This window comes from Erithacus rubecula (genome assembly GCF_903797595.1).
Source record: "Erithacus rubecula genome assembly, chromosome: 10".
Classification (NCBI taxonomy): Eukaryota; Metazoa; Chordata; class Aves; order Passeriformes; family Muscicapidae; genus Erithacus; species Erithacus rubecula.
This window is the reverse complement of record NC_136662.1, coordinates 6,699,533-6,724,316: the sequence shown is the minus strand read 5'-3', so window position 1 is coordinate 6,724,316 and position 24,784 is coordinate 6,699,533. Positions and strand designations below refer to the sequence as shown.

Sequence of the window (24,784 nt, the reverse complement as noted above, 5' to 3'; positions counted from 1 at the left end):
AGCCAGTAGCTTCACCAGCATCTGGTAGGACTCAAGTTCTTTTTCTTTTCCCTGTTCTCTCCTAATCTCACTTATTAATGGAAATCTCTACTTCAGAATGCATTTCTCTTTTTTCTTTCCTGTTCTTAGTAAATTGTTTTATCTGCATTTTTCATCAATTCAATGCATCAGACAAAATCTTGAATCAATTTTGACCCAGGAATCTTATGAAATCAGTTAGGAATATAAATATTTGAAAATATATATGTATTTGAATGTATAAATATTTCATTTATAGATCACATTTAATAAGATGGACGAAACCATTTTTGTGGTGTGCCAAGAGCTGGAGTTGTTATACTGAATAATATTTTCAGGCAACCTGATGACAGAGTGGCAATCTGGGGATAGGCAGTATTCTACAACACTGGAAAATACTGATGTTAAAAGTCGGTGCAGTTTTACTGTAAACTTTGTTGAGAAAAAAAAAAGAAGCTGCAATCTATCTTTGGTGGAAGTGAATTAACTGGCAGCATTTTCATTGGGAGTTTCTCAGTTTTACACCAAAGCCTAATCTGCTTCTATAAGAACTATCTCTGTAGTAGGAAGCTGTAAACAATGACTTCTCCTGAAGTTCTTCTATCCCTTAAACTTTTACCAGGGGTGATTTGGCCAGGTTTCACGTAGTGTAGCTAAACTTCCTTCTTTGGTATTGCACTTTTTCCCCCCTTTTCCCTTTTAAACACGTGTTTTTTCTCTCCCTCTCATACTAGCAGATGGTCTCCAGTTATATGCAGGAGCTTCTGTTCCCTGGGTTGCCATGCAACAAAATGCATCCTATCTGCATCCTTTCTGCACTGTATCCCGTTTCCGTTCAACAACTCAAAATAACCAGCTTAGTGCTTCAACATGCTGCTTCCTCTTTTCTACAGAGTTGAATATCTATCAAGTATCTTCCTGGGCTTCCTATCTCTTCCTGTTACAGCCTTGAAAAAAATGTGTTTGCCCTGAATTGATTTTCCTCATCACTTCCTATTTACATCAGTCCACTTAGTGCTAAGGCAGGCAAAACATACATAAATGAGTCACGCAGCTGCTAGCCCATAAAAAAATAGTGTCAGCCAATTGTGTGATGTTTGAAAGCAAGATTCTTCATTGTTGTCAGGTGTGGGGTTCCTGTTTGTCCTTTTTATCGTGGCTTTGTTTCCCTACTGATACCAGAAAGTTGAAAACAAACTTTTTCTTCTTATTTTTTTTTTCCTGCTTGACTGGTGAAAAGGAAAATATTAATCTCCAGCACAGCATGGGAGAAGATGTGACAGAAACAGTAGTGTGGTTTTCCCTGGCTGATAATGAGGCAACTTTTTGATGGGGGTTCATTTTGTGTTACTGGATATTGACCACTATGGTTGTAATTGCAAGTGTTATGAATTGCTTGTTCAGTAATCACTGCTAATGCTAAGTTTTGCATATTCTATAGCACCTACACTGTTTTTTAATGCTCATCAGGCTAAGTGCAATTACTTTGCACTTATAATTATTTATAGATTGACTTAATTCCCATTTTGATCATATGTTGGCTTTCTCCATAGCAGGAAATGCAAGCTCTGGAAAACATTTTGTTGCTTGTTCTATAGATAATTTAGTAGGGTAAAGGACACAGAGATTTCTTTTGTGTAACTTGAGCAGTCTAAAGTCAGGCATGTGGTGTGTCCTCAGCACCTACACTCCCTCTAGTCAATGGAGAAAGAGGCACCTTCAGTAAATGAATTACAGTAATTCAGTCATTCACAAAGATAGGTGGGATCAGTCATTCAGACACAGGATTTCTGTCTCTTTAGCAACAAGAATTTGGCTGATAGCTTGGGGGAAATGTCTGATTCTCAAATTGCTGAAGTGAATCTGGATGTTAGCATATTTTTCTGTTTCTCAAAAATAATTTCCATTTGTTGGTATCCCATGCCATCATTTCCTGGCACAAATAATTTGATCTGTGGTAAAACTACAAATATGACTGACCATTCAGCCAGTTTGGCTTCTTATAATTGCTCTTCGGGGGTAATATGTATATATAACAAAATATCTGGGGTTAATATACAGAAATAGCCATAGATAATAAATAATATATTTATTTAGAAAGTGCCACTTTCAATCAGACATTAATAATACAATAAAATTAATGCACAGAGGAATTTTTCCCTGCTAGATCTTCAGAAAACCTTTACATTAACACAGAAGAGAATGAGTGCTGTAGTTCAGCAAGGTGTGGGAGTTGTTGGATGTTATCTGAAGGGCTCTGTGTGTGGAAAGGCAGCCTTGGGTGTTCATGCTTTGTTCTAGCTTTAATGTTTTGGAAGCTGTGCATTCAAAGGATAAGCAGTGAAAGGGGATGGCTATAGAGAGGCTGTCAGGGATCATCCTGTTAAGTAATGTGAGCCATTTTCTAATATAATGAGAAAGGAAAGGAGTTAAACTCAGGAGGGATGAGGAAGTTCTACCCAGTAGGAACTTTCACAGCAAAGGGTAAGGTGTGTTTTGCTCTGAGAAATGATGGAAGGATCCCTCTAGACAGATGATGCCTCTTAATGAGACAGGATGTAAAGTGGAATTTGGATTACAGCCCACAAAATTTAAGAAGAGAAAAAGGCAAAGCTAACCTATACTTTATTCCTTTATTCTAATTAGCAGCCCCACAGCCAAACATCTCTGATGTCCAAGGATCTGTGCACATAAGGACATTGGAAAGCTGAGGCCCCACATTCAGTGTATGTCAAACACAGAGCAGTGGCAGATGTGCTATGGGTGGTGTTGCTTACTTACCCATGTGCATTGAAATGTCTGCCACTGTTTAAAGTCCATATGAAGATTTTTGGACTCAAGGCTTACTTTTGCTAGCATGGGGTATGTATAAATTAAAGCATAATTGGTTCTTTTTGTAGATCTTGCTGTGTTGAAGGTAGATTTCCTTTTAATAAAACAAATGCTACCATAACCACAGAATGATAGTATATTATATCTGTGGCTAAGTTATTTCACAATCACATTTTTATTGTGAAAATGGTATTTCCTCTTAAATGCTTATTGCTTCCCAATATAGAATTTAAAGTAACCTATATGAAAAATACATTCTCAGGATATTATGGCTAATTAGGAGATACAGATACATATACTGGATTATGACTTGGTAAACTTATCTTTAAAGGGAGCTCTGTGCCCTCTTGATGTCTCTCTTAAAACATGTAACCTAGAAAGACACAGAAAAACCAGCACAGACTAACACATCTTCAGTTCTTTTAAAGCAATAGAAGTCCAGGTTTCATGGAGTTAAAATGTTTGCTTGCAATCTTTTCTAGGAACCTGATTCAATCTGTTCCTATTTGAACTTTAAATTTAGCAGTCACTTTTCCTGAGTTTTGGCATGGTTTTTTTTTAATTTTTTAAAAATTTTTTAAAATAGGAGATACGTTTAGTCCCTTTTAAAATAAATTCTGACACTCATAGGATGCTACGGTCTTTTCTAGCTCTGCCTAATAGCAATATAATGATGCAGTTAGAGAAACAGATGAATTCATATCTCATATGACAAAAATCTAAGAAAATATTAGGAAAAATCTCCACTGGGCCAAATCTTTGGGCTGTCTTTGTTTCATCATCCAATAACAAACAGGTACTCCTGGAAGAAACTGTCTTCACAATGATTTTTGTTTATTTGTTTTAAAAGTCAACAAAGCTAATCCCTGGGAATTGGAGGCCAGTCAGTGGGAGGTCAGAGTGGAAAGCAGAAGTGCAAAGCTGCAAGTCATCTAACAAGAGATGAAATTATGTCCATGTGTTTCTCTAATAAGCAATTTGCATTAATCACTTTCTGGTAGCTTCACTAGTGTGTGTCCATGGAGGGATGTTCTTTCCCAAGCATTGATTGCCATTGTACATTTGAGTTACTGTCAATGTATTTTCTGATCATATTTAGTATGCACATAGAAGGGTTTGCAAGAGCAATATTGCAAACCAGATTTTAATAAAAATGACAATTACAGCAAAATGTTTCAACACCAGCTCTATCTTTGTTATTGACACAGTAACAGAAGAAAGGCAAACACAGTAATTAACAAAGCAATCAATTCCAGTATTATGTAGATTTTCTGCAAAGAAAAAGAGACTATTCTGTTCACACATCATGGATTGTTTGCTTGAATAATAAACCTTTTGCTGCCTCATTTCTTCATGTAGCCTGGTCATTAAGACCCATTTAAGAAAGTCTGGGAATTCATACTGAGTTTACAATGTGACTACATGAAATCAATAATATATCAATAAACAACATTTGTTATATGTAAGCAAGCAATGACCAATATATTGATAAGGAAGGCTAAGTTCTAGCTTTCACTACTGGAATATCTATCTGAAATTCATTATGACAATGAGCCCCATTTAAAAGAATTAACAAATGGTATTCTCATGCCTCTCCAGAGAGGGGGGGAGCATTGTGCTGCAGGTTTAGATTTCATATGTAAGTAATGTGATATGGCAAGTGCCCTTACAGGCTGTTGCTCCTAACCTGCTGCTGGCAGCAGTGGGGCTGCATCCTTCATGCCATGCAGGTTACTGGGAATTCAGCTGGCAGTGGCTGTGTGGGCAGGTGGAGCCAAGCTCATCAGCACAGTGTCAGGGTCCAGGCAAGGCCACTGTGGCTTCTGAAAGCTGCAAGGGAACTTCACACACTGGGTGGGGGGTAATGTACACAGTATATCCCATGGTATGATGCCTTTACAGCATCACGTATATCCTTGAATAGAATTATTTAATGAAATATAACTGTTTTGATTAAAAGTGATTTGTCCTGTTGCTGGAGTTATTCCTTTTAAAAAGCAGAATCAGTAACTAAACAAATTGAGAAACTGTTTGCTTATATAAGTATATTATCTCTGAGCCCAAAGTGTCCTTCTCAGTATGTTAAGTTTAAAAATATTTCTAATCCTAAGTCTGTAGAAGGTGCTCACAAGGGACAAATAGCTTAATATTGACATAGCCTTAAATATATTGAAAATACATAAATCAGAATAATGAGATTCATAAATATGTTAATATTAATGGGGAAACCTTTTGGGAAATGTAGTGTAAAATCAAAGAAAAAGATAAACGAGATGTAAGCAATGATTCTAGTTAAATGAATAAAAGATTGGATATTTTGTTCCTCAAGTCAGAAAAAGACATTACATCCTTTGAAATTGTGCTTATGTCTTTAATACTGTCATAAACAGACCACAAAAAACATTAGGGGAAAAACCTAAAGGTATCTGTAAAAGCCTGATAATAAATTAAAACACTGGAATGATTTGTTTTTCGCATCATGGAAGGAGGAAAGCACCATGAAGCTTTTCTTTCAAAAATTCTCTCTAGAATCGATGGACTAATTCTACACTGAATTTCAAGGCTATAAAACTTTATTAGCAAGAAGAATATGTATATTGTTATTCATTTGTTCACACTGCAATGGTTAAGGTCCTGTCAGCATTTCCATTAAAAACCCCTATAATTTAACAGGAAACTCCAACACACAAAAAATACATTCAGGCTGCATTTGACAAAAGGGCTGCTCTAACCACATTTTCAAAATTAATTCTATTTAGATGTTTTATAGCTTGAAAATAAGTGAGTCATGTACATACAATCTCATACTTTCTGCAAAGTATCAGCAAAGCAGCAGCTGCCAGACCAGTGCTCCTATCTCCCCTTCCCTGGCTGACCCTCACTGTCCATCCACTGCTGCACAAGGAAATCCATACCTCCTGTCCTGCTTCCAGTTACTGTGCCATGTTTGACTTCTCTGCATTATTAACCTTTGTTGGGCTGTGTGATTTTTGTCCTGAAAATCCTTCCATGGAACTTTGGTGCTGTCCAGGGCATGGAATAGGTTGGATATGCAGAGATCCTGAGTTGTCTGGACTGAGCTTCTGATGAATCTGAGCTTCTAGGGCAGCTGCACTGTCTATGGATGAGGACCTAGTTCTTTCTCCTGCACAGATCACTGAGCTGGAATCCCAAAGAGATACTGGGCTGGCTCAACCTGGTGTCCCCTTTGCAGAGGTCCAGGGGCTGAATCCCATCTTAAATCCTACACTAAACTCAGCAGTTGCACTGATGTGAAGGGGCATCTTTGCAATCACTTCCTCAAGCAGTTTGAATGTGAATAATCACATGCTTTGCAAAAAGCTGAATTTTGTGTCTTAAGACAAATATATTTTGATATAGTAAGAAATATTTTACTGCTAAAGATTTAAAGAGATGCTTGTTGTATGTGTGTCTAAGGCAGAATACAGCTCAGGAGTGTTCAGATAGAATTTGTTAGCAAAGTAAACTCTGGCTGTTGAAACTACCACACCTTCATGCTTTAAGCACAGCCAGTATAGGGGTATCACACCTCCTGGATATCAGACAAACCCAGGCTCTGCGCTGATCACTGGAAACTGGGCTTGTCAGGGTGGGAAACAAGATAGTTTAGATGTTTTTATGTTTTCCAATGTATCATAAAATCTTCAGTGAATGTCTCAAAAATCTGTTTAAGATTGCAGAAAATCATGGAGCTTTCTGAGCAATAATTAAGTTGAAGTTTTTGTAAAAATTTTCAGGTTCTCCAGTGCTTAGTTGCTGTGTAACAGCAGAAGCCAGACTGTAAAATACTGTTTGCTCCATTTATTTAAAGTTCCATCAAAGATTGCTCTCATTCATGTGTAGCTGACTACTGTACATCAGCAATGTTTTCAAATCTCAAATCAATATCCTGGATGTTTCCAGAGAAATTAATTAGTCTCACTGAGGAGTTGCTTTCCTAGTTTGGAAAAAGCCCCCTTTGCTCCTGTTGGTATTGACTACACAGTCAACTGGATAGACACAATGTTTACCCTCCTAAGAGGTCAATTTAACTGCTCCAGGCACTACAGTAAATGTAAGAACACACTTCTCTGCTGTTTGGTTTATAAGCATTGACCACACACAGACTCTTGGTTGAGTAAAATTGTTTCAGGCTATTGTTTCACTCCCTATTTTCATGACACCTATCCTAGATTTTAATACGATTCTTAAATTAGTAATTTTCTGTTTAGAGAAGAAATATATAAATACCTTTATTTATTTCAAGGGAAGCAGATAGATTTTTTTCAAAAGGAAGTTTTATGATTAAATAAAACATTTAAATACTGAAATTACGAAATTCTATAATGTGTATTAGAAAATAATTTTGGCTACAAAACAAAAGCTCATAAATATAATGTACATATGTCTCCACAACTGTATTTACATATTTATTATACTTTGCAGTGTAGGAGTGATGCAATATTTGTCCCAGAGTCAGAGCTGCCCTGCCCATTTTTAAATAAGGTGTTTCTGCAGGAATGTGCTGCTCTTCGATATAACTTAGAGATGTGCATTTTTAAAACTACATTAAAAGTATCTTTAAGCTGTTTATGCCTACATGGTGCAGATTTTTATGAGAAATTGATGACTTCCTTGGCAACTTTCGACAAGTGCTGCAGTGCTTCCAGAAATGCAGACCTCCCACCCCTTGTTCTCAAGTAAAAAGTTTGGAAACTGGGAAATTTCATTTTGGTATTTACTAATGAAATGGTTTTATTTTATTTATTTCCTTTTCCATCACCGAACATTTTCCTAGAAAAAACCCATCACACCCCACCAAAAAAAGATCCCAGCAAGTTTAAGTGGCCTGAAAATGAAAGGATGTTGGGCTGCTTTGCACTGGCTTTCAACCATTGATCTTAAGGTCTCCAGTTTATAAAGTTGGCATGTCATCAGGAAATTAAACCAGTAGTGAAATTCTCCCCTTATCTAAAATGTCCTAGCTCAGTCAGAGTTTACTTCCCAAGAGATAATGTGAACTGTAGAACCACTGAACCCTTTGTTTCAATGTTTTGTGTCTCAGGAGCCAGTGAGACTGTCCTTTAGCTTACTGTTTTGGACATGTTCTGAGCAGAGAGGAGACATGGATCAAGGGCCCTTGAGCACAAGAGGAATTCAAACACTTTTCTGTGGGGAACTTCTCTCACCTCTGGGGTCCTGCTCGCCAGGGAGGGACTGCTTGTGCTTTTTTAACTTTTTTAATTTTTTTTTTTTAATTTTAGTTCTTGGTTATTTTGAGATGGAACTATAACTTTGGCAATAACTGAATAGGCTTTTGCCAAAGACCACATCTGATGAATGCTTTATTTGCTGAAAAATCCCTCAGCCCTGTGTGAATAATTATGGATTTAAGTGAATTCTCTTGAGAGAGTATATCAGATGATTTTTAGAGTGCATAAAGTTAGAAACTCAGAAAGTGTTCTGCAGTCAGCTTCCTGCATGTCTATTAAAAGTGGGGAAGCCCTGTTGGGTTTTCCTTCCTATGACAGCTTACCCATAACTCTTTAATCAGTTTTCCATAGCTGAAAAGTGTTGTTGGCTTTGTTTATTCCAGAGAACTGTGAGTCTGTGTTTTCTTCTTGGTATAGCCAACATGAATCGTGGTTTATAAACATCCTGTTGGTATTGATGGAATAACTGGGAACTTAATAAGACTTTGATCTTTTCAAGTAACTCAGATATAAGGCACAATGTCGGTACTCTTCAAAGTGTTAACATAAAAAAAAACAACCAAAAATCCTCACACAGGAAAACCTCTCCACGAGTATAGGGTGTGCACTGAAATGCTGTTTCATGTGCAGTGTTTCCAAGAATATATCTTAAACACCCTAAAATATTTGGATCCAAGGAATACAAAAACTGATTTGATTTCTTTCTGCTATTTTATAAGAATATATTCAGGAATTTCTTTCAAGAGCTATAGGAAGGTTGGGCTGTTCTGAAATCCAGACTTTACAATTTTTTTTTTTTTTTTGTTTTCCTCTGCTTTTAAAAGATATTTCCTATATACACAATGGCTGACATCAGTTATAGAGATGGTTATATGTATCTATATGGCTACAGACACTATAGGTAATATAATTATCCTTTAGCAAAACCCGATTTCTTCTTGTGTCTAAGGCTAGCAAACAGTGTTGCATGTAAAAACAGTTTTAAAATTACATAATTGATGATGCAAGTATTCTGAAAATAGAGCATTTGTGAACCAGTCAACAGTTATGAAGCAGAGTTTAGAAACATCATTTAGAAGGTGGGTTTTTTTGTTGTTGTTGTGGTTTTTTTTTCCCAAACTTGACAGTCCTTTAAAGATGACCCTGTGGAGTACAATAGATGGGACAAACAGTGAGAGACAAGTTTCAGATTGCTTTTGAGTAACATCTGAAGCTTCGTGGTGGCCCCTTTGATGTGAGTCCAAGGGGACTGAGCACCTGTGTTGCTTTGTGCAGTGATGATTTGTTAATCAGGAAAACAAGAAATGCAATACGGCCTCAAGGAAACCTTTAAGGAATTAGAGATTAAATTTAGGGTTTTTTTCATTATCTTTGTCAGTCTTTATACAAAATAATCTCATCAACACTATTATTATTAATTCAGTGATTTTCCATCCAAACTTCCAAAATCATAGATTTTTCATTTTAAAAAATTATTTTCCATTTATCTCCCAGAATAAACTGAATAAAACAGGTTAGGTTTCTTAAAAGGATAGTCAATGTATGTGGCCAGTTCCTTTTTGCAGCTTTACAGATGTGAAGTTTACTGAGGGATTTTTCACTTCATAAGTCATTATAAATTATTGAATATATTTCTGAAGTAGCCACTACTATAGCAGAATCTCCCATGGCCTGATTTGTTCCCTAAGAATAAACAAAAGAACTAGCCATTATTAGTTTACAGACTTTTAGAAAGATAAAGTAATCTGATACTATAGGATAAGAAATGCTGATATCCACACTCGTTCTTGTTTCCATGGATTTCAATACTTATCAATGAGGGAATGACAGATATTTTTCAAATTTTATACTGGCTGTAAATCAACCATTCTGCAGTCATCTGAAGTGGTAGTAAATACCACCTCTTTATAATTTCCTGAACATAAAAATTATATCTATTACTTCAACTAGGAAGTTAATGTCAAGAGGATATATTGAAGCTTGAATTTCAGTAATAGAGTGCTGGACTGGTGAGCATCATAGTATTTAACATACTTGCCAGTCATTTTTGCCTTTTCAGAGATAATTGCAAAGGGAAAGAAGAGGGTTTGTTATAGATAAGCCTACAGAATATTGTCTTCTAGAAAGTGTAATGTTCTTTCCCTACAGAGAGTTCCAAACAATCAGTAATACAGGGTTTTCTCCAATAATGACATTTTAGCTTGTCATATTTCTTTCTAGAACACATATCTGAAGGAAAACTCATCATACATGTTTAGGTGTATTTATAATGAGAAAGTTGCTAGGGAGTACTTAAACTGCAGATATTTTTGAGTGAAGGGCTGAGTGACTGAGAAATGCCAGTTTAGTTAAGGCAAGGACACAGAGTTTGGTTGATGTCTGTAACAATGGTATAAAGGAGGTGTAAGGCTGCAAAGTTGCACTGATTTGAGTGTTAGGGGAAAGCATTAGTGTCCTCCAGACTTGTTCTACAGATTGCTGTGCCCCCCTGGTGAATTTAAGTTTCAAATGGATTACAGGCTTAAGGCCTTCTCCTTATTCAGGACTGAACTCAAATCTATCCTTTAGGATGTAGGCAATTAAGGGACAGGTCCAAGAAGTTCCCTTCTGTGGTGTGCTGAACATCTGCCTAAAGAGAATGTCCTAAAAATTCCTCCAGCTTTAGAGTCCACACCACAGGGGCTGGGAGAAGCTGAGAAGCTTGGGGCTGTAGCTGTCCTAGGCTGGTTCTAGTCATCCCCAGCTCTCAGCTCCTGAGATTTTAGAGCATTTTTAGCCCACACCTGGGAGTGCATGTCCTGGCTCTTCAATACAGACCCTGGAGCATTCAGAAACACAGGCATGGGCAAAGGTGGGGCCCATGCCAAACCTGTGTCTTTGGGCAAAGGAGTTGGCTCCTTACAGAGTGGCAACCTGCTTAAGAAGTGGGGTAGAATAAAATTACATAAGCACAAAAGGACAACAATAATAAAATTCCATGGGCAAAGTTCTCTTACTACTTTCTGCTGTAAGTTTTATTTGTACACTTCATTCTTTTCTCAAAGTGTGCCTTTGTGGTAGAATTTCATATTAAGTATATTTTACTGTCATCCAGATAAACGTGTTTCTACCTAAATGCTACTGCAAGCTCACAAATTCCACTTATGATTTGTTTAGTTCTGTTTTGTAAATCTTTTCAATTGAAGTGTTGCTGTTTTTGCCTTGCTTACTTTAAATCCACCGTTGGGATTAGTTTGGTTATTTACTCTTAATAATGGCAATAAGTCAAAGGGGAAATGCTTCTCACACTGAGCAGGCACCATGTTTTTCTGGAATGAGCATTCTTTTCCTTTGTTTTTGAAACAATCTTTTGATTTCTTTGGTTTTCCTTTCATGACATTTAGGAGAAAAGGAAACTGCTGTTGAATACGGGATGCCTGGGATTTCTGTTTTCCATTAGACTTTTTTAAATATTTGAACTCTGCTTTGTGACAGAACAAATTAGAGCTGAAACCACAGGGTGGGTAAGGAGTTTCAAGGTTTCCTTATTTGATTTTCAGGGGTCTATATTTACCCTACTCCATATTATACTGTGAAGTACCCTTTCTGCTCATTCTAAACCGTCTTTTTATTGGTAGCAGGCTTCTAAACTCATTGGCAGCTGCCATGCAGGTAACTATTGTCTCTACTACTATGTACTATGAAGAAAATCAACCAAACAACAAAACCCCAACAAAAAGAGCAGATTTCTTCTTGCTGTGTGCTTTGACAGACAGATGAAAACTTCCCTTATGTCCTGTTTAATTTTTTAAAAATTCTCTCTGCCTATCTCAAAGCACAGTTTTTTGTAGCTTGATTTCAGCTTTAAGAACAGTAAAACCTTAAGGCAGTGTGTTTTCCCTTCCTTGGTGAGCAGCTGGTGAGTCAGAGACCTGGATGTTGCAGTTTTGTTCCGTGGGACACATGCAGTGCCCTGCAAACTGGTGCCTTCCCAGAGTCCCAGCAAGGCTCCATCTGGAAACCAGTACTCAGTTCAGATGCTTGTGACAAGGGGACATGTAATCCCCTTGCTTCCTTATTGGAATATTTGCTGGGAATATTTCCTTATTCCATATTTACTGTGAGATAGAAACTAGAGAGAGATTCACTTGTTCAATAAAAAGGCAAGTGAGATGAAACTCATTTCCTAACATATTTTATCTATGCCAGCAGTTTGGTAGTTCTTATATACAGTAAGCAATAAAACTAGTTAAAAGATCATTAAATAACTCCCATGAAGTTATAACAATGCAATAAAAAATCTTACCAACACAGAGCACCTTGCATCATGGAGCCCTTTAATCAGTCTTTTCCTGGGCTGTGTTCAGACCAGTGACCATAAATCTCTCAGCTATCCAATCTCCAGCACTGCATTTCCTTTATTCTCTGAGATCCTGGGCCACCATGGAAGGAGAGCTGAAATCTTGCTGTAGTTACTGTGGTGTGCCAAGCAGCTGTTCAAAGCTAGAGAAATTGCTTTGAACAAGGCAGAGAGAAGTTCTGATTTTAAACTTCTATATTAAAGTGGTAATGAAATGTATTTTTGTACATAGCTTTGAAAATCCCCACTGTGGAATCATGTGCTATCAAGGGTCATTTTAATAACATTGATTGTTAAAAGACACAGCTCCCAGTGTAAAACCAGAACTCATTAGAATTCAGGATAGAGCTGATTACAGAGCAATGCACAAAACTGAATATTAAGAAGATTAAGAAGAGCTGGATATCAGTGCTATATTCCAAAGGGAAATCCACATGTACTTACTGTCCCAATCAGTGGTACCCAAAGGCAATGTGTACCTCTGTGAGTGTACCCTACTGGAGAGGGAGCTCTCAGAGTTTGGCCAAGGGTAACTATAAATATTAAAACCTTTATTATCAATGTTTGATAGAAACATAAAAAATTTATGGTTGTATACAAATTCTTGCTTTAGCAGAGGAGACACATGAGATTTTATACTGCCACTGTTAAGTCACTCTTTTCTTTCAGACAAAATCTAATTATTTCTGCCCAAATTTCTTTCTTTCTTTCTTTGACAGAGGTGGCATCATCCAAAAGAAGTAGAACAGAATAAATAGCTGAAGCCCTGTATATACTTAAATAGCAGATTCTGTATCAAGGTCATTCAGATAGGCTGTTCTTCTATGTTTTGTTTCTTTTTCTTTTTCCCCTTTTTTCAGCCCCCTTGCCTCTCTGCCTCCTTCTGCTATTCAGTATGTGTTTGTCACAGACTCTTTTTTGTTTAGAAACAAATGCATTCAGACATCTCTGGTACTTTTAAAAGCAATCTCAAATTATAGCAATTGCTAACATAACAGGAACACATAGAAGTTATACAGCACATGGGAAAAACCTGGGAAGACTTCAGTGCACTCTGTAACTGCATGAGATGGAAATAAGAGGTATCTACCCAAATGTGAATTTCCATGCCCCCATAACATGCAAATGGAAGTACTTTCAACATTGTTGAGAATATTCATTATATAGATATTGAATCTGAAGAGGGAACCTTCTTGTCTTGTAGTAGGAAGCTGTATGAGATGTAGCAACCTATATATTTAAAATACGATTATCAGAATTGAAATGCAGAATTAACCAATCTCACACTATTTATGCTAATGGAACAATACATATAAACTTCCTGAAAAGTGGGCAATGTGCTGAGAAACTAATTTAAAAACTAACAGTCAATAGTGGCACTAGTATCATTCTAGAAATATATTTCATAGTTCTGTTGTGAAGTATGCAAAAAATCAGGACATATTTGGTTTCTACATTTTACTGCTGTTTTCTACTTTCTCAGCTGGTGTAATTTAAGTGGCCAGACAGAACTCTCTGGGACTCTTTCCCCCTCCCAGCATCACCTCCAGTAAGGCCCCAGCTAGGCTGTATTTCTGTGTAATACTCTGCAATAAATAGCCAATAATCATCTCTTTAGTTTGTCTTGGGCTCTCTGCAAGTCCAGTAATGTTATTGTTGCAGAAGCATTTGAGAATTACATAGAGGGAATAAAAACCCCCCAAACCAACCGAAACCAGACATTTAAAATATTCTCCTAGGCTGCCCATCCTCCCATGTGATGTTACTATCATGCTGCCATTGCCCTGCTTCAGTTATTTTCCCTCTTGGCTTTCATGCAAACTACTCAACAGAGTGTTAATTTTCATATATTTTGAGTAAAAATGCACATTTAGATGTAGCAATATGTTTGTGGTGACATTGCTATTGCACTACTAAGATGCAAGATTCATTTTACTTACATTGCTGTAAGTTTATTTAATTTAGATTAACAAAAGCCATCATAGTATTAGGATAATCAAAACTATATAAATAACTGAAGCTTCTTTTGAATAAATCAATTTTTGAATAGACAAAGAGTAGAATACACTTTCCTGCAATCTAGGACAAAATGCTGTGTATAAAAGTTTCAGTAACTGTCCATGGACTGTCTTTGCTGTAAATGAATGTTTTTGAATAACACCAGTAATCTGAAGGTAATGAAAGCAGTTTATGCAAGGTGCAATAAACAGCCATTGTTGTGTCTACAGAATATTACTTTATGCTACTGTGAAGATTATGTCTTTTTAGTCTTCCATCTGTTTTGAAAAAAAAAATAAAACTCAGAGGCCACAGTCTGAAAGAAACAAGGACAAGATAATAACTAGAGACACAATCCCTGTGCTTTGGAATAGGACAAATTGTTACAACAATCACAGAAAAAGCTGTACAGAGGTTACAGGAAGGCAAGTTAATGCAATGCTTAAAAAAAGGGAACAAAGAGTGTTAGAGCTAAATTACTAAAGCAAAGAAATGGAAATAAAGCTTAATAAGAAACAAATGTTGCATGCTGTGTATTAACAGTGGAATGCTTGCAGAAAATATGGAAAAATCTTTGTTTACACAACCCTGAGTCATGGGCAAAGGTTTACATAAACTGAGCTTCTATCACAGGTATGTGGGAAATCCTGTGGGGATGGATAGTCAATAGGGCTTCTCACTCACTTGAAATCAGACAAATGTTTGGACTCAGCCCCTCAGGGTACAAACTTGGTTACATAATTGTCAGCAAAAAGCTCCCATTTTATCACTGGGGCCAAAATGCCACAAATGCAGCAGGTTCCAGCTCAGTTGCCAGCACAGGCTTCTAAAGGAGCAGCAGAGAGCCAGCAGGCAGGATCCTGGCTGGATGTCAGCCCAGCTCCTGGATGGCAGCACAGGGAGCTCTGTGACTTCCCCAGCTGCTTCTGGGGCTCTCCTCCATCTCTGACAGGAATGAGCCTTTGTCTTATGTGCAAAGGAGGAAATGTTAGCAATAAAAGTCCTGATTAATGAATATACAGAGCAGATCCTGCTTTCAGTCATGCCCTTTCAACCTCACTGAAGTTGAGGCTGTCTTGAATCTCATCAGGACTCTTTCAAGCCTGCATATCTCCAAAAATCCAGAGAGCCTTTGGGATGTTAAGGGCCAGGACCAAGAAAGGAGAGGTTTATATAGTGGGACATCAGAATGGGGTAGAGAAAATGCACCTAGAAATGACTGCAGTGGGTGATGTAAACCCATATTACAGTCTATAGCAATTTAATGAAAATAAGTCAGAATAAATAAATACCTGGGGTGGAAGCAAGAAGCAGCTGACCCAAACTCAATGGGAACTAAATTGCAGTTGACCCTATTGCATCACTCACAAATTGCATCACAAATTACCCTCCTCAAGGGGAAGGAATAAAAGTTCCATGTTGGTTTTTTTTTTTTTTTTCTTCTTTAAAAAAAAGTTTTAATAATTCAAAGAAATGTCTACTGTTGGTAAATGTGCATGGTAAGTACTTGATGGATTGAATTAATTCCCCTCATTGTGTTCTGACATCCTTCTCACTGCATAGGGAGATTCTACAGATGTATAGAAATGCTGCACAGGATGGGATGTTTCTTTATGGCATTTCCGTGTGCTTTAAATCTCTGAAGAGTTTTCTGTGTGTGTGCTTTATATTGAGTCATTAAGTACAAAAACAAAGTTATTCACAAACCAGCTTTGATCTAGGCTTCCTGTGATTTATCTCGGCTGCCTATAGCATGCACTGAAATCCTACCTGATTGTTATTAGCTCCCCAAATATTTATATCACTCCAGATAATCAATGCTTATCACAGCCAATACAGACGTTACGAGTTCCTCAAAGAAAGGCACTGTCAGCATAATAGCATTTTAATTATTGCAACATATGTTTTCAAATAAGTATTTTCTTTCCAGTATCAATTGAACAGTGGAACTATACACATCTTATTAATAGATGATGTTGAAAATATTACACATGTAAATTACAGCTTTCCCACTAAGTGTAAGTAGCAATAATAGGATGTCTTGGAGGTATTAATGTTCACTTAATTTAAATCATGTTGCTAGTGCTGTTTTCTGTTCTCATTCCCTTGCGTTTGCACTCTCTACAGAATGTTTTTCATTCAACTGCTGTGTAAAACAAATTTGCTTGTGGGGGTTTGGTGATATAAAGTATCTGACTGGCACCAGTGCATTAGTTATTCTACATGTAACTGAAAACATAAATTCAATATTTGGAGAAGTAGAGATAGCAGCATCTGCTGGTTTAAAAGATGCAGATAACATGCTTTTGGTTATCAAGTGTGCTGCAAGTTCATGGGGAAGTTCAGTGGAGAACACACTGAGCCTTCTGTCCCTCAGCTTCCCAACTTCACTGTCCCTCTTACACCCTGCACCATTTTGAAGTTCTCCAACAGGAAGTGCAATGCTTTTTTCTTTTTAAAAAAGATATTTCAGAGAAAATAGCATTATTTACTTTGTAAGGAAGACTAAATATTCATCTGTCTCCCAACAGAATCCAGTCTAGGAGCCCCTCAAAAATACATCTGTAGGCAGCAAAGTCATGCTTTAAAAAGGGCAATTAGTATTTATTTATAAAAATATTTGTTACTCAAGCAATATTCTGATTCATTTTGATTCTGAATTAGAATTCTGATTCTGTCTTCTGGATAGGTACAAATCAGAAGAAAGATATACAAGTTGGTATGAGGATTTTTCATGCCTTAACTACCTAAAACTTTGACTCTCACCTAGAATCAATTAAACACTAAATGTAAGTTAAAAATCTTTTTGAAGTGGTTGAGCATATTGCTTTTATTACTGTTCTCATGCCACAAATTTGTAATTTTTTTGTCTCTGATGTATACAGAATGTAAATACACATACATATATGCACCCACATTCTGACACACAAAGTCTGCTGAAATTCTTTGTCCTTCCTACTCACAATGAGTACAATAATCAAAGCTTTTCCTGAAAATCCCTGTTCCTGGGGTCATTTGATTATCTGGAAATTTCAGCTTCTGTTTGAAACACAGGCTTTCTGGAACCTCAAAACCACATTGTAAGTCTGGACCTTTCATGACTGACTCAAAAAAGCTGAAACATAACAGGAGTAAGTTATCTGTATATTTAGAAGGAGGGAATAATTTGGGTAAACAGTTATTTGAAAGTTTATAATGCATCTGAATGACACTTCTATTTTCTTTTGCAGGCTTACAGACTTGCCATTTTACAAATCACACAATGTAATCATTGTAGGTCCCCAAAGCCCATATTTCTAGTCACGTTACCTGTGAAAAGCATGATTCTTCTGCTGGAAAATGTATTTTATATATCATCTTTATTGTTACTTACTAGAATCACAGAATTATTTAGGTTAGAAAAGACCTTTTAGATCATTGAGTTCAACCATAAATGAAGAATTTGGATGAGTATATTGGAAGGAAAACTTTGCTTTTCTGATGTGTTTTTGTGTGTGTGTGTGGTTTTTTTTTTTGTTTGTTTGTTTGTTTGTTTTTGTGTTGTTTTTTTTTTAACTTCCCAGAGCTCACTTGTATAGGGTTGTGAGATCACTAATCACCATCACAAGACTGCAAACTAAAAAGCAGGTTAAACTTAAGTTGATTTAACTCAGAATTGAATGTAAACTCTTGTTTCTAAAAAAATCCAAGTGCACATATGTGGATAATTTTCAATGCAGTGGATAAACTTTATATCCTTTCATAATTAATTTGACTGTTTCTGTACAACTCTGCTGGAGGACTCTGACAAATGTGATACTCCTGCTGTGTGAATGTCTCATTCATGTACAAACTGTACCACTTCAGGGGAGCAACCAGTGTGAATGAAGCACTGCCTGCTGACCTGTAATCATAAAGGGAAGAGAAAATTGGAAAAAAAAAGGACCATGTTGGTAATGCACATTCCATTTTAGGATTAAGGAAGTAGTCACTGGAAATAGGTTTGGTTGAGCAGACTCCTCCTCTGTTGATTTCTATCAGAAGTGTATGAATTGTTTCCTTTACACCACTGAAATGTAGAGAAAGGGTTTTAATGCAGACAGTGACATTCATGGTAACAACCCTTATGTGAATGTGCAGAGGTGCACTTGTATCCTTGTGGTCTGGTCTGCTGCATGGATCTCTGAGGACAAAAATATCAGGAGATTCAGTGCCACTGATCTTGGATGCACTAGAAGGGCAGTGGATTAAAACTTGATCCCCTGTTTTCCTTCAGCCTAGATTGAGTCTCTTCAAGTAAAGTTTCAGGTCACTTCTGGGGCATCATTGCAGGTAAATGAGCACTGTGTTTATTAGTCTCTCTGGTAGATAAGAAGGTTTCAGTTTTAATGATTGCAAGATCAAATATTTGACAAAAAGTGAAAAGCAAAGACCGGAGGTATATATTCTAAAGTGATAGAGGGACGAGAATAATGAGTTTGAAAGGAATAAAACACAGGCTGGGTAGTGGAAAAGAATGCTACAAGGGTCTCTGTGTGAATCTTCAGTTCCTGGAGTTTCTGCCAATTCCTTTTATTACTCTTTCAAGTAACCAGGTACATATGGCATGTTTGTAAGTAAAGCAGTCAATGAAGTTAGTTACACCTCTGCATTTATTACCCTACCCCTGAGTATTATTAACTTTTACATTCCCCATAAAATATAATTTATCACTTAAATAATTTGCTTTGTGTCAGGGTTCAGTGTGCTCCAGTGCTTTCCTGCTCATTAAATGAGATATTTTTACTTAATGAGCCCAGAATGTCCTTTGCATTTAACATTAGAATTGATTTTAAACACTCCATTTTTCTAACATATTTGTATGTAATTTCAGAATGTGGACTTCATTCCACAGTCTTACTCCGAAGAAAAAAGAACTACAAAGAATAATGACCCATGAATTCTGGAGAGGAACACAGTAAGTATGTGTGAATATTTTAAAAAAAAACCCTATTATCTGCCTGCACTTTGCATCCTTTCATCTAGTTTGAAAGTCTGAGTTACTATTTGAGCCTCATGCTGCAGTTATTACAAACATAATACTCAATTAGAAAAGTGTTTTTAGAAGGGACTGCAAGATATGGATTTCCATGAAATTAACAGTATTTAAAAATAACCCCACACTTTGATGTATATGTGTGATGCCCTGATTCATATAGCAGACAGTCTTTCAAATGTACACAGTTCACATATAAAATATATATCCATAGGATAAATAAACATCATAGAACTCTAGAGATGAGCGCCTAATGGGGATCTGGCTCATCTCTTTGCAATTGCAAATAATCACTTTGCAATTATTTAATAAAATCTGAATAGAGAAACCCTCTATTGTGCAGTAAATAATTTGCTCATAATAATCACTGGAACCAAAAACCAGCCCAAACTTCTGAACTATCTCAGCAGTTCCAGGATAAACACTGTGCCACACTTCAAATGGAATTTTGCCACCAGCTAGATCTCAAGCAGTCAGTGGGTAGTATATGATGGATTCACAAGTGGGTGTTCATTTGAGTCCACTATAACAAATGTGACCATCTGTACATGAGCTGTACACCACTGACATGCAGGGTGCAAGTCTGATCAGTCAGGTGCTCATCATGGCAGTGTGCATGGCATGAAACACTCCATGAAGGACAGAAAAACTGAAATTCAATCCCATGAAAATGCAAATATTGTAATACAGATTTTTGTTTCTTTTGAGTGGAAAAAATTACCTTGTGAGATAAGCAAAAATATATTTATATTTAACTGAACTTACAACTTCTTTTCAGAGTACACTTGGCCATCATTAAATGTCATAGGCAAATTTTTGCCTTGTCTCATCTGATTAAGAGCTTGGGCCTCTCTTTCTCCTTGCTCCTCTGGGCTGGTTCCTTGGCTGATCGTGGGATGTGCTGTGGCTACCACAGCACATGGAGGGCAAAGGAGCACAGGCAGGTAACAGTGAGTAGGCAGCCAAGGGAAATCTCAAAATTCTCATCAGGCTGACAGAAACAGCTTATTTGAAAAAAGAAAAAAAATAAAAATAGTGCCATAATATTTCACGAGACTGGGTCGTGTCTTGTAGGTCAAGGAGAAAAAGAACATTTCCTTGGTTATGACAACAGGAGTTAACAGTGGTGTGATTATCCATACAAATGTATGAAATGTGAGATCTTCATCTTTGCTGTACAGGGAGAAAAAAACAAATCAAAAATTGGAATCAACTGTTGATTATAATTTCGTGGGTGAACACACCCAGGTTATTTATTAACGCCATATCATCATTGAAAAGGCTACTAAGTAACATAATAGCTCTGATACAGACTGGGGAAGCAATGTCATGGAATATGTAAATATGAGGGAATCTGAACTCTTCTTTTGCTGTTACCCACCAGAGGGTGCATCACATTCCCCTAGGAAATCAGTTTCTTTTGCTTTTCCTTACAGTCCTTCATCATTTAGCCCATTTGAACTGCAGACAGTTAAGGTTGGTACACTCAAGCTGAATGTGATTTTGTTTTTCATATTTTTCTGTAAAGGGAAGAGTGATGGAGTTTTGTTTTGTTTTGTGCTTTGTTTTATTTTGGTTATGTTCCCTCTCCTTCCTTTCCCTCTCCCCCAGTGAAAAATAGTGCTGTCATTTGCTCCAGGAAAATAGTGAAATATCACTTCAGATACTGAAGTCTGTAATATTGTAGCATATTTACATGGTCTGATGAGTTCTCAGATGATAAGAGACTTTTCTTTCCTTCTGATTCTATAACAGTAGTAGACCAGCCCTTCATTTCATTTTTTAAGAATAGACATGAGATATTTAAAATTTTGTTTGAATTACTTTTCTAGATGATAATTAACATTGATATGTTTCAAATTCTAATGTCAAAAAACTTATTTTTAAATGAAAAATAAGAGATATCAGTAAAATTTCAGTAAAATACCTTGCCAAAATATCTAAATTTCAAAACAAATTTTTATCTTTGGCACTGTGAATGTTTAGTTGCTCTGGATGAATAATAGTTTGGTTATTATATAAATCTTAGGGATGTCTCAAAGTGTGGAGAAAGGGAAATGTGATGCAGCTACTTGAGAAATTTCTATGATGGATCAGCAAGTCTTTTGGGAGAGGGGGTTGCTGTGTTGCTTAGAATTGAGACTGGACTTATTGGAGCTGCAAAACCAGAGCTTTCTCCCCTTTAGTTACCTGGAAACAGATTGTATTTTAAGAAAATTCAGGTAGATTATAGAGGAGTCACGCCTATAATATTTCCTTTATTACTGTAATTGACAGTTTGCATTTTATTAGTGTGAGTACAGCTGATATTGGCATGGGTATTAGGAAATAATTCTTTTAATAAGGAAACTGCCAAGGCTGTTTTTTGGTGGCTGTTGTAGTTGGTGGTGTGATCCCAAGCCTGGGGAAGAGCACAGTTTGTTGTGCAAATCACACCTGGGGTATTGCAGAGCTGCTCACTGGCAGCAATAAAAAGGCACCAAGAGGTGCCTGCAGCTCAGGCTCATATGGGGCACCTCAAGAAAGTGAGGAGCACAGCAGCCTAAAGTCATACCCTGATTTTTCTCTGACAGTGGAGACCCTTGTCTGTGGCTAGAAATGGTTCAAGAAGGAATAAATGTGTGATGGATACAAGTGTTGTTCAAGGGATAAGTTCATTGCTCCACTGGGCTTGTATCAAAGGATCCAGTATATGCATCTGCAGGCAACAAATTTTACTTAGATTTTTTTTTTTTTAATCAACTATTTGTATTTGAGAAATAATCAGTTCAGTTTCAAGAGAAGGTGAGATAATGGTGCTTATCAGATTCCTTTTGGGAATGGCAGTAAGTATTTTATAGCTAGTTTCAGTTAACATAAACTTTCCATAAATGAGATACATAACTTTTTACACATGTAGACTGAGGCCAAAGGTTCTCTTCACTCTTTGAGAGCGCTGACATTAAATTTTTTATTACTACCCATGATGAATAATGCACTTGGCTTCAGTTTTGACAGTACTATTTAGAGAAAATACTACATGTTTCTTGCAGAAGTATCTAAATATCCAACTTTAATGCTGAATAAAATGCTTTATATTTTTTTTAAATGAATGACTTTGCTCAGTTTACCTCCTGTCAGGTGCAGCCTTTCTTGCATCAGCAGTCTCTATGTTGCTGCCATCATATTGTTTGTGTGTTCATGGCTGGTTTTCAAGCTACCATTTCTTTGTGTCTTGGGTCTGTGTGGTTTGGTTTTACAAAGGGGTCCTGGGTCTAATATTGCCTCTGCCATCCACTTTGCCACTACTGTGTATACTTGCAGCTGTCCAGAAACTCTTGCAGAAAAATGTAAATTGCTGTTCTTAAAACTAAACACAAATTTTCATAGTTTATACTATTGGCCACTGTGCCCAAGTTCATCTGGAGTTACTTGGGCACTCTCCTGCTTTTATAGCTCAGATTCTTCACACTTTTCTATTTGAGTCCTGTGATGCTTTGACTTCTCTGCTATGTTTGGGATGCTCCCATATTGTTTTCAATTTGGCTGCAGTAGCTTAGCTTGCTCTCAAAATCCCTGGCTTTATTTTAGATCTTTGATACATTCTTTCCAAGTGTTTTGATGCACTCTCTGAGTGTTTTATACCAAATCCAAAACACCATCCAGCTTTCTACCAGGAAGTTAATCCATCCCTCTATATTGTGAGGTTTATTGTAGTTTCAGATCAGTTAATGGCTTGTCTATGATTTCTCTCTCCTTTTCTATTGCTTGCTTGAAATTGAGTTTCTTGCTTTGCTTTTGTTGTTGTTGTTGTTGAGTTTGTTTGCTTGTTTGTTTGTTTGGTTTGGTTTGTTGGGTTTTTTTGCACAGGAATACTTTACATGTAGCCTGATTCATACCTCCTTCTTACCACTGCAAATCTTAAATGAACATTAAATAGTTGCTGAAAGTTGTGAGTGACACAGGGCAGATTTTCTTAGCGTCCTGTGTTTCTGGGAAGTTAAACTGCAGTTAGAAATGCTCAGCAGTACAGAACTTTCACCAGAACTTTTGAATTTTCTGAACTGCCATCTGAAATTGTAACTTAAAGAAAATAAAACCGCTGTAAATGAAACTGGCTCTTATGTTCATGGATCTAACTTTGCTATTCTGCAAGTCTCCTTCTTTTACATGTTAAGTGTAAAATGATTCTGTGAGGCAAATGAGCTTGAATCTCATTAGACATCATCCTCTATTAATGGAACTAGTTCACTGATATTTTATTCATTAAATATTATTTGTTAATGTGTTTTTCTATTTTAAACTCTTACTGTAAAAGAGGGCATTATCACCTCAAAGTATTTGTTTCCTAGAGTGAATGCCAATATTATCCAGTCACGCCATAATCTCCTAATTATGCTGAGAGTTTCTTTCCTAACAGCATTTATTTTCAGGTGTCAACAATACTTCAGTTAAATGTAGTGTAAAGTGCACTTATTTAGCAAACATGTCCTTCAGAAAAGGTTTTTTTTTGTCTTTAAAACACCTCTAGATTGTTTCTTTCTGTCAGTGCATGATACAATAGAAATCTTAAATCAATAACACTTCTTATTCCTATGCAATTGATGCATAACATCCTTCTTCACACAGAGGTTTAATGTGTTGTAAATTAATTATCTGGAATGCGTAGAGGGTCAATGGACCTTGGTATGACTGGGATGTAATGTTAAAGTGTTCCATTTCCTTCCAGCCCTGCTCAGCTCTCTTGCTGACTTCTCTCTCTGTGTCAGCTATGCCATCTTCTGCACTTTGGTCCCTTAAGTGTTGTTAATGCCCCTTGAGGGCTTGATCGATAGGAAAAATTTGCTTTACCATAAATTTGTCCAACAATTTTCTTTCTTCTGAAGATGGAGTACCTTTCTTAACTGGACTTGAATAAGGCTCCTTAGTAAACTAGTCTTACTCTTAGAGAAATTGAAAATAATAGCCTAATTTTAAACCATAATGAAATTGCAGAGATTCTGCATAAATAAATGCAGATGTAATTTTTGTCTTTTAGGTGCCTAAAAATGAACCAACTATGCTTCAAATGTCTGTCAGGAGGAGTTTTGCTTTACTGTATCTGCACATCAAACCACATAGATGAATAAAACTGTTATTAACTGTGAAGAAATGCTGAGGCAGAGATTCTCAACCATGAAGAGCACAATTAAAACATGCATTCACTGGGTTTAAAGTAGCCAATTTCCTTTAAAAATAGGAGAGGCCACCTCTATTATGTTTTTTGAAGCCAGCTTGGCTATTAGTTGCTAAGGTAACAAGATCCAAGACAGTGAGTAAGTCCTGTCCAGGCAGCACAGTGTTATGGGTGTCTAAGATGAAGGAGAAGAAATGCTTGTAGGAACATACAAT

At 36.7% G+C, this 24,784-nt stretch overlaps 1 long non-coding RNA gene across 2 annotated transcripts in view; it reads left to right on the top strand.

The window, feature by feature from the left end:
• LOC306805720 overlaps positions 1-24,784 on the top strand; it is a 118,502-nt gene that overhangs the window by 54,923 nt on the left and 38,795 nt on the right. For both annotated transcript variants that reach the window (XR_013775278.1, XR_013775279.1), the window contains exon 3: positions 19,253-19,336. This is a non-coding gene — a long non-coding RNA (uncharacterized lncRNA). The remainder of the gene's footprint in view (positions 1-19,252; positions 19,337-24,784) is intronic.